This window comes from Schistocerca serialis, chromosome 4 (genome assembly GCF_023864345.2).
Source record: "Schistocerca serialis cubense isolate TAMUIC-IGC-003099 chromosome 4, iqSchSeri2.2, whole genome shotgun sequence".
Lineage (NCBI taxonomy): Eukaryota > Metazoa > Arthropoda > Insecta > Orthoptera > Acrididae > Schistocerca > Schistocerca serialis.
This window is the reverse complement of record NC_064641.1, coordinates 391,477,640-391,490,055: the sequence shown is the minus strand read 5'-3', so window position 1 is coordinate 391,490,055 and position 12,416 is coordinate 391,477,640. Positions and strand designations below refer to the sequence as shown.

The 12,416-nt window shown below is 41.5% G+C and overlaps 1 long non-coding RNA gene across 1 annotated transcript in view; it reads right to left on the bottom strand.

The window, feature by feature from the left end:
* The window catches only part of LOC126474897 (uncharacterized), a 503,290-nt gene that overhangs the window by 218,133 nt on the left and 272,741 nt on the right, over positions 1-12,416 (bottom strand). Inside the window, exon 2 of the long non-coding RNA XR_007586594.1 lies at positions 12,232-12,293. This is a non-coding gene — a long non-coding RNA (uncharacterized LOC126474897). The remainder of the gene's footprint in view (positions 1-12,231; positions 12,294-12,416) is intronic.

Below are 12,416 nucleotides of genomic sequence, written 5' to 3'. Positions count from 1 at the left end.
GTTGGAGCTGGAGCCACTAGAACATTCCCACGCTCCATCCATGGCATGAAACGTTAACACATGGTGCAATAAAAAGTACCCGCTGGCAGGCATCTCATAATGATTCACAAAGTAGAGATGTAAATACGCTCTCCCTATGATTAGTGCGGAGTTACTATCCAATACGCTCTCAAACCGCAGCCACTACGTTTATTTTAGTACAACCAAGCAGACTTTAATTTGCGGTGTACTGTGTGAATACTGGATCCTTAAAAAAGACAACAAAACATCAAAACCGACTTCCGCAGTTATGCGGCATCACAATAGCTCACGTTCTTCTCGAAACGGATTTCTTTCAATTTGGGGACAAAGTTTTAATTACAAGCTCGAAAATATGAAGTTATGTAATTCTTTTATGTTTTGCTGGTATGTGTTTGCAGCTCCGTTACACATAGAAATTTCCGTGCCACAGTACCGTTGCCCGGCGCCAGAGGAGCCAAAACAAAAGAGTGCGACGCCCAGTTAAAGTAGGGATATCTAGTAGCGAGGAGTTTCACCTTTACCCTATAATACATTTAAGTGATCCTAAAAACTATTGACAGTCATAATAACTAACGATACGAATAGATTTCTTCACGTGACAAAATGGAAGTAGAGTAGCATACGATCTGTTGCTGTTGTGGTCTTCAGTCCGAAGACTCGTTTGATGCCGGCCGAAGTGGCCGTGCGGTTAAAGGCACTGCAGTCTGGAACCGCAAGACCGCTACGGTCGCAGGTTCGAATCCTGCCTCGGGCATGGCTGTTTGTGATGTCTTTAGGTTAGTTAGGTTTAACTAGTTCTAAGTTCTAGGGGACTGATGACCACAGCAGTTGAGTCCCATAGTGCTCAGAGCCAATTGAACCATTTTGAACTCGTTTGATGCAGCTCTCCATGCTACCCTATCCTGTGCGAGCCTCTACATCTTCAAATAACTACTGCAACCTACTTGCTTCTAATATGCTTAATGTATCCATCTCTTGGTCTCCCTTTACGATTTTTACCCGCCGCCCCTTCCCTCCAACACTCTTATTCGTGATCCCTGGATGTCTCAGAATGCATCCTATCAATCGATCCCTTCTTCTAGTCAGGTTGTGCCACAAATTTCTTTTCAGTTCTGTTCAGTACCTCCTCATTAGTTACGTGATTTTCCCACCGAATCCCCAGCGTTCTTCTGTAGCACTACATTTCAAAAGCTTCTATTCTCTTCTTGTCTAAACTGTTTATCGTCCACGTTTCAATTCCACAAATTGCTAACTCCAGACAAATGCCTCCAGAAAAGACTTCCTAACACTTAAATCTATGTTCGATGTTAGCACGCTTCTCTTCTCCAGAAACTTTTTTCTTGGGTATTTTATACTCTCTCAATATCGGCCTTTAGCAGTTATTTTGCTGCCCAAATAGAAAAACTCACCTACTAATTTAAGGGTCTCATTTCCAGATCTAATTCACTCAGCATCACCTCCTTTAATTTGACTATGTTCCATTACCTTTGTCTTTCTTTTGTTGATTTCATCTTATATCCTACTTTCTAGACTCAGTCCATTCCATTTAACTACCCTTCCAAGTCCTCTGCTGTCTGAGACAGAATTACTCAAAAGTTTTTATTTCTTCTCTCTGAACTTTAATTCCTACTACAAAATTTTCTTTGATTTCCTTTTCTGCTTTTTCAGTGTACAGATGGAATAACATAGGGGTAGGGGGCAGGCTAGGCTACAACTCTGTCTCACTCTCTTCTCAACTACAGTTCGCGTGTTCCTACATTTCTCCGAAATCCAAACTGATCTTACCCGAGGTCAGCATCTGCCAGCTTTTTTTTTTTTTTTTCATTCTACTGTAAAGAATTCATGTTACTATTTTGCAACCATGATTTATTAAACTGATAGTTCGATAATATTCACATCTGTCAATAGCTGCTTTCTTTTATTAGAAAGTGATCTGCAGGAGCGATGGTTCAGATTGCTCAGCGATGTAACCTACGCCCTTGACTGCAGGTGTTGTTTACAAATTTCGAACCGTCTCATCGACAGCCCACACAAACAATGGAGACAGGAAACAATCACAAAAGTTTTCAATTTTCGAGGAACATTTTACTTCGTGTTTTAGCTTATCGTTCTGTAGGAATTCAGTTCAGATAAGCGATTTTTGGGCAATAAATGCGTCTGCTAAGTCTATATTAAAATCTTGTTACCGTCTGTCAAAATGTTTCACCTACTTAAACAACCGCTTTAATACATAGGATGACATGGAGAATAATCATTTACCCCAAGCAGTGTAGTAAAACTCCGCATATTCACTGAGTAATGACCTGAAACTGTAGGAAAATGTGTAAATTATCAAAACGGTATGTTACAGATTTTGTGATATGTGACACCAATAGATTACCACCTTTCCGTATTCTCTCCCCAATCTTTCCAAACTATCTCAAGCACCAAAGTTATTCATATAGCGATATCGTCTGACGTGTAGTAGCTCGTACGCCTACCACGCCCTAAATTTATGCATCTGCAATCAGAATGAGTAAGTGCTCCTACTGTGCATGACACGGCAAGAGAAACTGCGCCTGAGAGGCATTGTGTAACGAATCTGTTGTCGCTCATACCCGTGTCATTGCCGTGTTCCTAATCCGACACCCACACCGACTGAAGGTTTCAGCGCCACCGCATATTGCTGCAACTACCACGTCTCACTTTTGCGGTATTTCCCACTCTACTGCCAAAAGCACGCCATTTACTCCAAGCATTAATAATGCATCAACGGTTGTGCCAACTTCACATAGCCCAATAATTGGTTACACGCAATACTGCAACTATTATGTGACTCCGCTCTTCTTATAGGAGCATTACAATCTTAAGTCCGTACAGACATGTTATATTCCGTCAATGTTAGTGATACCCATGAGTAAAGGAACTACTCCCACACTTTCGGAGAAATTTTCTTTTCTACCCCTTAAATCACGAAGTGTGGTCCCTGAGACCGAGCGAAAATTTTCGAGCTCGTTCTTTTAAGGTTAGTTCCGGCGGAATACTACTACACTCCCCCTACCTTCTTAAATTGCCCACTCTACAATGTTTTGTTGTTGGTTGTGACATGTGTTGAGATCTCCTAGACCGCACCTCGTGAACTACACTATGTTATCAAAAGTATACGGACACCTGGCTGAAAATGGCTTACAAGTTCGTGGCGCCCTCCAACGTTAATGCTGGAATTCAGTATGGTGTTGGCCCACCCTTAGCCTTGATGACAGCTTCCACTCTCTCAGGCATACGTTCAGTCAGGTGTTGGATAGTTTCTTGGGGAATGGCAGCCCATTCTTCACGGAGTGCAGCACTGGCGAGGTATCGATGTCGGTCGGTGAGGCCTGGCACGAAGTCGGCGTTTCAAAACGTCCCAAAGGTGATCTATAGGATTCAGGTTAGGACTCTGTGCAAGTCCACAATAGGGATGTTATTGTCTTGTAACACTCCGCCACAGGCCGTATATTGTGAAAAGGTGCTCGATCGTGTTGAAAAATGCAACCGCCATCCCCGAATTACTCTCCAACAGTGAGAGGCAAGAAGGTGCTTAAAACATCATTGTAGTCCTGTACTGTGATAGTGCCCCCTCCATGAAAAACACAACCACACCATACCACCGCCTCCGAATTTGACTGTTGGCACTACACACGCTGGCAGATGACGTTCACTTCACACCATGTTTTTCCCCTGATCAGTCGTCCAGTGTTTACGCTCCTTACACCAAGCAAGGCGTCGTTTGGCATTTACCGGCGGGATGTTTGGCTTATGAGCAGCCACTCGACCATGAAATCCAACTTTTCTCACCTCCTGCCTAACTGTCATAGTACTTGCAGTGGATCCTGATGCAGTTTGGAATTCCTGTGTGATGGTCTGGATAGACGTCTGCCTATAACACATTACGACCCTCTTCAACTGTCGGCGGTCTCTGTCAGTCAGCAAATGAGGTTGGCCTGTACGTGTCCCTTCACGTGTCCACTTCACTATCACATCGGAAACAGTGGACCTAGCAATGTTTAGGGGTGTGGAAATCTCGCGTACAGACGTATGACATGTGACGGGAAATCACCTGAACACATTCGAAGTCCGTGAGTTCCGCGGAGCGCCCCATTCTGCTCTCTCACGATGTCTAATGACTACTGAGGTCGCTGATATGGAGTACCTGGCAGTAGGTGGCAGCACAATGCACCTACTATGAAAAACGTATGTTTTTGGGTGCGTCCGCATACTTTTGATCACATAGTGTATGTACCTGTTGTCCTCAGCAGAGTACAAAATGTGTTCACAGGAACGTGTCACTTTTAACGATCCTAAGTTTGATTAAATTGTTAATCGGTGGATAGAGGAAGGTATCAGTCTTACAGCTCAAAAAAATAGATGGAAAAGACGACGATTTTACGGTGGAGAATGATCACAGGTCTGTTAGTGGAGGATAATTCAGAGGAAGAACTTCACGACAACTGTGATGAGGACCTTTCTCTTTCTCCAATAAAATACTTAAAGTATTAGTTAACATCAAATCTGATGTGAGTGGTGACAAAGAAAAATATACATTTCAGAATTGAATGTCAGTTTTGCAGACTCTTTTTGTATATGTCATGAGCAGTTTTTATGTTCAAGTTTAAACCCTGGAATTTAGTTTTATGTGAAAGCTCACTTGCTACAGAGACATTATAATTTTTCAGAATGTGAAATTCAGTTCTGTAACAGTTCATTTATGTCTACTATCTAGAAAAAAACCACACAAAGTATTCGATTTTGTGTGATACAGAGTAAATTACTGCACGCTTTATTTAGTGCAATAAAACCAACAAGGAGTAACTATCTATCTATCTATATCCGAATCCCGCTCCAGCTACTGCCGGGTCTGGGTGCTGATGAGTCCTCTCCATTTGGCTCGGTCCTCCCACCACTTTTCTTCCTCCGCTTGCTGCCAGGTCACACCTCTCCTTTCTACAGATATTCTCACTCCCATTTTCCACCGTGTTCTTGGGCGCCCTCTAGGTCTTTTCCCATCCATCTTTAGTTCTTCCATAATTTTGGGTAGTCTCTGCCCATGCATCCTCTTAACATGCCCATACCATCTTAATCTATTTCTTTTAATTTCTTTTCTCATACTTTCTTGTTTGAGGTCCTTTCTAATCTCTACTTTCCTTAGTCTGTCCATTCTTGTTTTTCCATTAACTGCTCTGAGAAATTTCATTTCCCCTGCTTGCAGTCTGCTCCAGTCCCTTTCTGTCATTGTGCATGTTTCTCCACCATAGGTGACAATAGGGATGTAATAATTCTTATACAAAAGGAGTTTTGCTCTTTCTGAAACTTCATTATTCCAAATCAGGTGTTTTATTGTTTGGTAGAAATTGCCTCCCTTTTGTAACCTCCTATTAATTTCGTTAGTTATTCTTCCATCCCTAGACATTTCACTCCCTAGATAAGTGAAACTTTCTACCACTCTGAGGGGTTCTCCATTCAAGGTAATATTTCCGTTGATTCCTTTCTCTCTTCCAAATACCATTACTTCACTCTTATCTTCATTTGTTTTTAATCCATACCTTTTCATTATTTCCTTCCACGCATCAAGTTGTAACTGTACATCTACCTCTTTATCACCCCATATTACCATATCATCTGCAAAAATCATCTTTTTGTCGTTTTCTTTTACTAAATCTTTAACTGCCCTATTCATTCCCTCCGTCACAACATTAAAAAGTGCAGGAGATAGAATACTTCCTTGCTTAAGTCCTTGTCTTATTTCGAAGTATTCAGAGTTCCCCAATGGTGTTCTAATTCTACAATTGTGTCCTCTGTACATTGTCTTTATGACATTAATGTATCCATCTTCTATATCTATCTTCTTCATTTCTTCCCAAGGTCTTTCCCTGTCAACTGAGTCATATGCCTTTTCTATGTCTATAAAAACCATTATCACCCTTTTGTTATATTCCCAACTTTTTTCCATCAGTTGACAGATAGAAAATATCAGGTCGATCACGCTTTTTCCTTTCCTAAACCCATGCTGTTCTTCACTCAGCTCCTTTTCTATCTTTTCACTTATTCGATTTAGTAAAATTCTTTCAAAAATCTTGGCTGTATGACTCATAAGGGTTATTCCTCTGGAGTTTTTACAAAGACTTTTATTGCCTTTCTTGAAGATGGGAACAATGTCTCCTGTTCTCCAGTCGTCAGGTATTGTACTATTTCTCCACACGCTTGATAGTACTCTATACAGCCACTGCATTCCCACTGGATCTGCTGCTCGTATCATGTCCACTGATACTTCGTCAGGTCCTGGGGCTTTCCCCCCATTCATCTTCTTCACAGCTTTTTCCATTTCTTCCCGTGTAATTTGTGTAACTAAACAACACTTAAATAGCTGTAAAAATCAGTTAAATAACTTAAAGTTTTCAAATGACTTGAGCCTTAAATCTCGGTTTAAATACAGCGGTCTCAGGGACTCCACCTCGTAGTAAATGTTATAGAAAAATCACCTCGTGAGTTACCGAGCGAGGCGGCGCACTGATTAGCACACTGGACTAGCATTCGTGAAGACGAAGGTTCAAACCCGCGTCCGGCCACCCTTACTTAGGTTTTCTGAGATTTCCCTAAATCGCTTCAGGCAAATACCGGGATGATCGTTTATCTGAAAGCACACGGCCGACTTCCTTTACCATCCTTCCATAATGTGATGGGACCGATGACCTCGCTGTCTGGTACCTTCAGCCAAATCAACCAATCAGCCAACCATCACCTCATGAGTTACGGGCTGCTACTGTGGATACTGGGTACCTAGTCTGGTGTGGGTGTAAACACCTGAGTGTCGGTATTCCAGAAAACGTTGAAATAGTTTGAAGTGTTAACATGAAAAATATTCACATCCATACTTGACAACAGTGTCAGTAACGCCTCCAAATTCAAATAATACGGCGTGTGTTAGAACAAACGTGTTGTTAACAACGAAGTAGTTCTTGAATGAATTTATTTTGTTTTTATTGCTTGTCTAAGTTCTTTCAAGTCAGCTTTCACACTTCTTCCATAATCCACTCTTTCAGTAAAGATAATAGTGACTGCAGAGCTGAATATTATCAATACTATCTGGCCAAATGTGCAGAAAATACAGCATACCCAAATAAAATTTTCTGGAGCGAAAAGAAGTACACATTTCGTTTAAATTTCAGATGCTGCAGACGCAGCTGCACGTAAACGACGCGAACGTTTTAAATGACCGGTCGTGAAAGTCCTAATTTTGTTCCTACTGAAGGAGAGTTCGGCGGTAGGAAACGCGTGAATGGGCTGCTAAGACCGCCGCATTCTCTCGAATAGTGCATTAAATTCGTGGTATTCTTGAAAGTTTAAGGTAGTCGATGGTACGTCGCTTACCCTCTGTCGTAATCTTAAGAGTCGCATTTTGAACAATACATGTAAGTGAACAGTTCTGCATCCGTTACTTACACTAACAGAAGAGTCAGAACGAACATCAAAATACGGAGAAAATACCGTTCAATCTCCGAAGTTTTGTCGGTGTGTGAGGATCGTAATTTGCTCCATTCACAGTGCGTGTATAGTTTATTAGACACAATGCACAGAAAATGATACCGTAAGATCGATAGAGTCGAAGAAATTAAGACATATTTATGCTGATAATCCCAAATAATCTTTTTCCTGAAAAAAAATAAATGTATTAAACAAATGTTGACTAGCTACCAGGTTGACATGAAATAACATGACTGCTCTTCTTGAGCTTTGATCTTTACGAAGATACGAAAAGCAGTACGTCTTTTTTCAGATGGCATTTTTTTTTTTTTTTTTTTTTTTTTGTTCAGCAGTCCACTTCCGCTCCTCGAAACATGTTCAAAAAGTATCGCAGTGTGCCATTCATGGAGAAGTGACATTATTAAAAACGTAACACAATACTGACTTTGACTTTCCCGTTCTAGCACACTATGCAGGTTCTAGCGGTCTCCGTTTATTTCTATGTATACATAAACACTGACACCAACGAAGATGCTCTTCGTTACCCAAAAGCTAGTACATTACACACACATTTATTAAATGCATGAGCATGCAGCACCGAAAATGGCGAGAATTTTTCCTGCTATAAGTAAAGCTCAGGTCGTCTTCTCGCAGTTCAACCTTTCACGTTCCGATATTAATCCAAGTATATGTTGAACGAAAACGATAAACGATATGTTGTATACAGTAAACACAGTTTTTGGTTTAGGACTGGCAGTATAATTCCTGAAAATGGTTGACTATGACTGGTGTCTATTTTCCTTGTTTCCAAATGTTTATTTTCATATCCATCAATTAGACGAATTATTTTACCGAAAGTACTTGCAATACGTGCTAGAATAGAAGTTACCGTCAACTTTGTATTACGTTTATTAAGAACATTCTTTTTACATGAATGGTACACTGTAACACATTTTTAAACAGGTCGCGAGTAGAGGAAGTGTGCTGCCGAATAAAAAATATGGGTTACTATTAAAAAAAGACGTATTGTTGTCCAATTCGTAACGAACGAAGACACAATAAAGGAGATCATGTTGGTTCATGGCCCCCCTGGTAGCTAAACAACATCTGCTTGATACATTTGTTTTGCTTCTGCCAAAAGGTTATCTGGCGTGGTTTTGATACATTTTTTTATTTTGCACAAAAGGTTATTTGGCATGGTCAACGTAAATGGGACATCCTGTACAAGCAGCTGTCGTTTTCTCCGGCGTAGTGTGCACTAATCCTTCACGTACGGAACGGGTTGCGAAGGTTAAGCAGGTGGAATGAAACAGTTGCTGAGTGTAGATGCGGCTTCCTCTGCTGCGATACACGAACATCTCCACTTAATATATATCTACACGTTGACACATCTCGATGACGGGCCAGCGAAGTGATGCGGGCCGCTCCCGGATTGTCTTGCCCCGCGAGAGCCTATGTAAACCGGCGAGTTGCAGAGCTTTCCACAGGGCGCTGCGGCTGCGCCCCTGCAAACAAAGGCAGCGCGCCGGCTAGATCAATACCTGTCTATTCAGCTAATTACACATCGGGGTTAGCCGGGCCTCGAACGGCGGACCCCACCGCCTGCCGTCCTCCACACATCCCGCACGGCTGCTCTCTGTTCACCGCGCCCTCCCGGCTAAAAACAGAACTGCCCCTCGCCACAGACCACCCTTGTTCGGAACCAGCGTACCGGTAACCCCTCGTTTCATGCTAGCTGAAAATGCACTGCAGCTCTGCCCTCTTTTCACTGCACGCTATTTGAAACTTTATTTATTCCACAAACTGACCTACGTTCCAGTACTAACTAGGAATCGATTTTCATTCCCATGCACGATGTACTGAACACTGCTTCTTAGGGCACTGGTACAATGCGAGAAATGGAAAAACTGTTTTAGCACGACAATCTTTAAAATACATTTCGTACCATGTAATATGGACGCTCTTATTGCTTCAGGAAAGTTTCCACACATGGAAGCCAGTTGCTGGGTAAAGAGATGATTATCAACCACACAGCAAAATACTCACAAATCTTTATTCACTTAGTTACTGAACGAATTAATATTTTCTTAAACAGCAACTTTACTGAACGACGATCGATATCTCTTAAGAATGGTGACATGACGTTCAGTTGAAGTTAAACATTCCTATTTTGAAAACGTGAGGTTTCGCTAATCTCCTCTTATTCTTTTTCCTGAATCACCCCGTATCTTCACTGGGTCGGCATGTTAATTTCTGGATTTGGCAGTGTTAATGGTGGAAGGTGGCCGGATGCACTTCCTGTCGCCACCCCTTACCCCCGTGGGATGGAATGTTTGTACCCCTCCTGTCTGCATTTGATGTTATCATGTGAAAGTTGGCGAATGTTTTTCTAAATATTTTCGAATCTTGTAACTGAGGCAGGATGTGGATACCAACCCGGTATTTACTTTCTCGGATATGGGGCAGAGCGGTTTCGGAAATACTAGGATGTTTTCCGTCGATTGGTTTTGAAGTTCCATCAATAGCGGTGTTGGTGCACTAATTTGTGGAGATTCAGACGCGCCTATTATCCTAACAACGTTGTTTATAAACGCCTTAACAAGCAAAATATATGTTTCTAGATGGGGTCCGCCTTTAGCAAAGCACAATTTTGTTTTATATCCCAAACATGTTTCACTGCAGTTGCAGCAACGTCAATGGGTTTTTATTTTGTGGCTTTTTACCACATGGTGTGGATTTCCTGAGGTACTATGTTTCTATAGTGCCTGTTTTCTTTCACAGTTTGTCATGTCATCTTTTTGCCTCATCTTCCGCACTGTGAAGTTTTGTGTAATGAGCTGTTACTGTCACTGTTTAACAGCGAAAGTGACAAAACACACACACACACACACACACACACACACACACACACACACACACACACTCGTCAGAGGGTACTCTTCATTCAGTTCTGTAAAATACAAACATGCAACGAAATTAGACCTAAAATGGTTTATGTCTGTTGTGCTTATTATTTTATTTTCTACATTGTTAAGTTCTGTAGCTACCTTTGTATAACAATGTAAATAGAGCCCTACAGAGCTCTGCAATGTAGAAAGTAAAGTAATAACCACAACACGCATAAACTGTTTTAGGCCTGATTCTGTTACAATACGAGGGCGTACTGAAAAGTAATGCCTACGAATTTTTTATTCTGTTCTCAATAGCGCTTCGCTGGCACAAGTTACAACCCTCTGCCACTAGAGGGCTCCGAATTGTAGCGTGTGACACTGCCGTGTGTAATGTAACTATGCCGATGCGTGAGAGACCCTCTGCAAACTCAAAGCACGAACTCTAAGTGTTCGTCCACACATGTTACACCCTCTCCTGCGGCACGACAATGCCAAACGAGCGCTGTGACATCTACAAGAATCCGAAGTCTTGGGTTTACTACCGTCGATCATCTTCCATTCAGCCCCCACATGGCCCCATCCGAATTTGATCTGTTTCCGAAACATAAAGAACAGCTTCGGGAACTTAACTTTGCCTGTGATGAAGTGGTGCAAGCAGAGGTGAGGCTCCATCGACAAAGTCAAACATTCTACGGTGACCGTATCAACGAACTGGTCCCTCGTTGGTAGAAATTTGTGCGTCGCCAGGATGAGTGCGTTGAGAAATAAATATGTAGCCATGAAAAATAAAGATGTAGAACGCTAATAAATTTTGTTGTTAAATAAAAAGCTTCAGTTTTCATATAAAAAAATTCGGAGGCATTACTTTTCAGCACTATCTTGTAATTAGCACTTAAACGTGTTTGCATTTTGCACAACTGAATAAAGGCACCCACTAATGATAACGCAATGACGCTGAAATGTATTCGGGTACTTATAGAAAGTAGTAGTTTGCATAATATGCAGACTTGAATCCCCATAATAGGACACTTCTAGTGTAAGTATATTAGTCGTACATTTACGCCGTTCCTTTAAACTACAGTTTAGGCTTTCATCTATAATTCGAACATTTTTCAATTTAAAATTGTTTTTCACTGTAATGATGCGGTACTCAACCAACTTATTAATATTTCGCTATGTTACTGCTACGCAGTCATGACAAGATGAACGATATTTTCGAAAGCGATAAAAGCAAGGAACAACAACTTTTTTAAATATATGTCGTTTTGTAGAAGGGTTGGTAGCTATTAAAATAATAATTGCGCCTGGGCAATAGCCGAGTGCAAGTCTTTCAATTGGATGCCACTTCGGCGACTTGTGTGCCCCTAACCTACTCTGGGCGACAAAACGGTAAAGGGAATGTACAATTTAACTTGCAATCTGAAATTGGATGCCACTTCGGCGACTTGTGTGCCCCTAACCTACTCTGGTTATCAAAACGGTAAAGGGAATGTACAATTTAACTTGCAATCTGAACCACGTATTGCGTCTGGCGACTCCTTACGCCGTTACGAGTGAAGCTTAGGTTAAGGGCAGACTGAAAACTTTCATAGTCTGACCGATATTCCCTCAACCTTCTATTTCATTGTGGGAATGATACCGTTATGCAAGTGTGCAAAGGCTTGTTTGCTATAAAATGCATCGTCTGTCGTATTTTTGAGTACATCGCACAAAACCGGATCACATTGTTATGTTGTCTCAGATCTGTACGAACAGCTTTCAGGAAACGACCACATCTTTGTTATTTTACATAGTAAATAATTTTTTTCTCAACGAGAAAGAAAGAACTTCAGCTACTTACAGTTACATCCTCTCCGCAAATTCATCCCAGGCCTGCATCTCGATGCACTGTGTAAGGACCGTCTGAAATCAGAATAAAAGAATAAATTACCAAAATATTCTTCAACCTGACCTCTTTTCACGAATACAGCTTTCTACTGTTTCTCACGGCGCGGCATTCCGTCACGTTACCCAGAGCGATAGTAG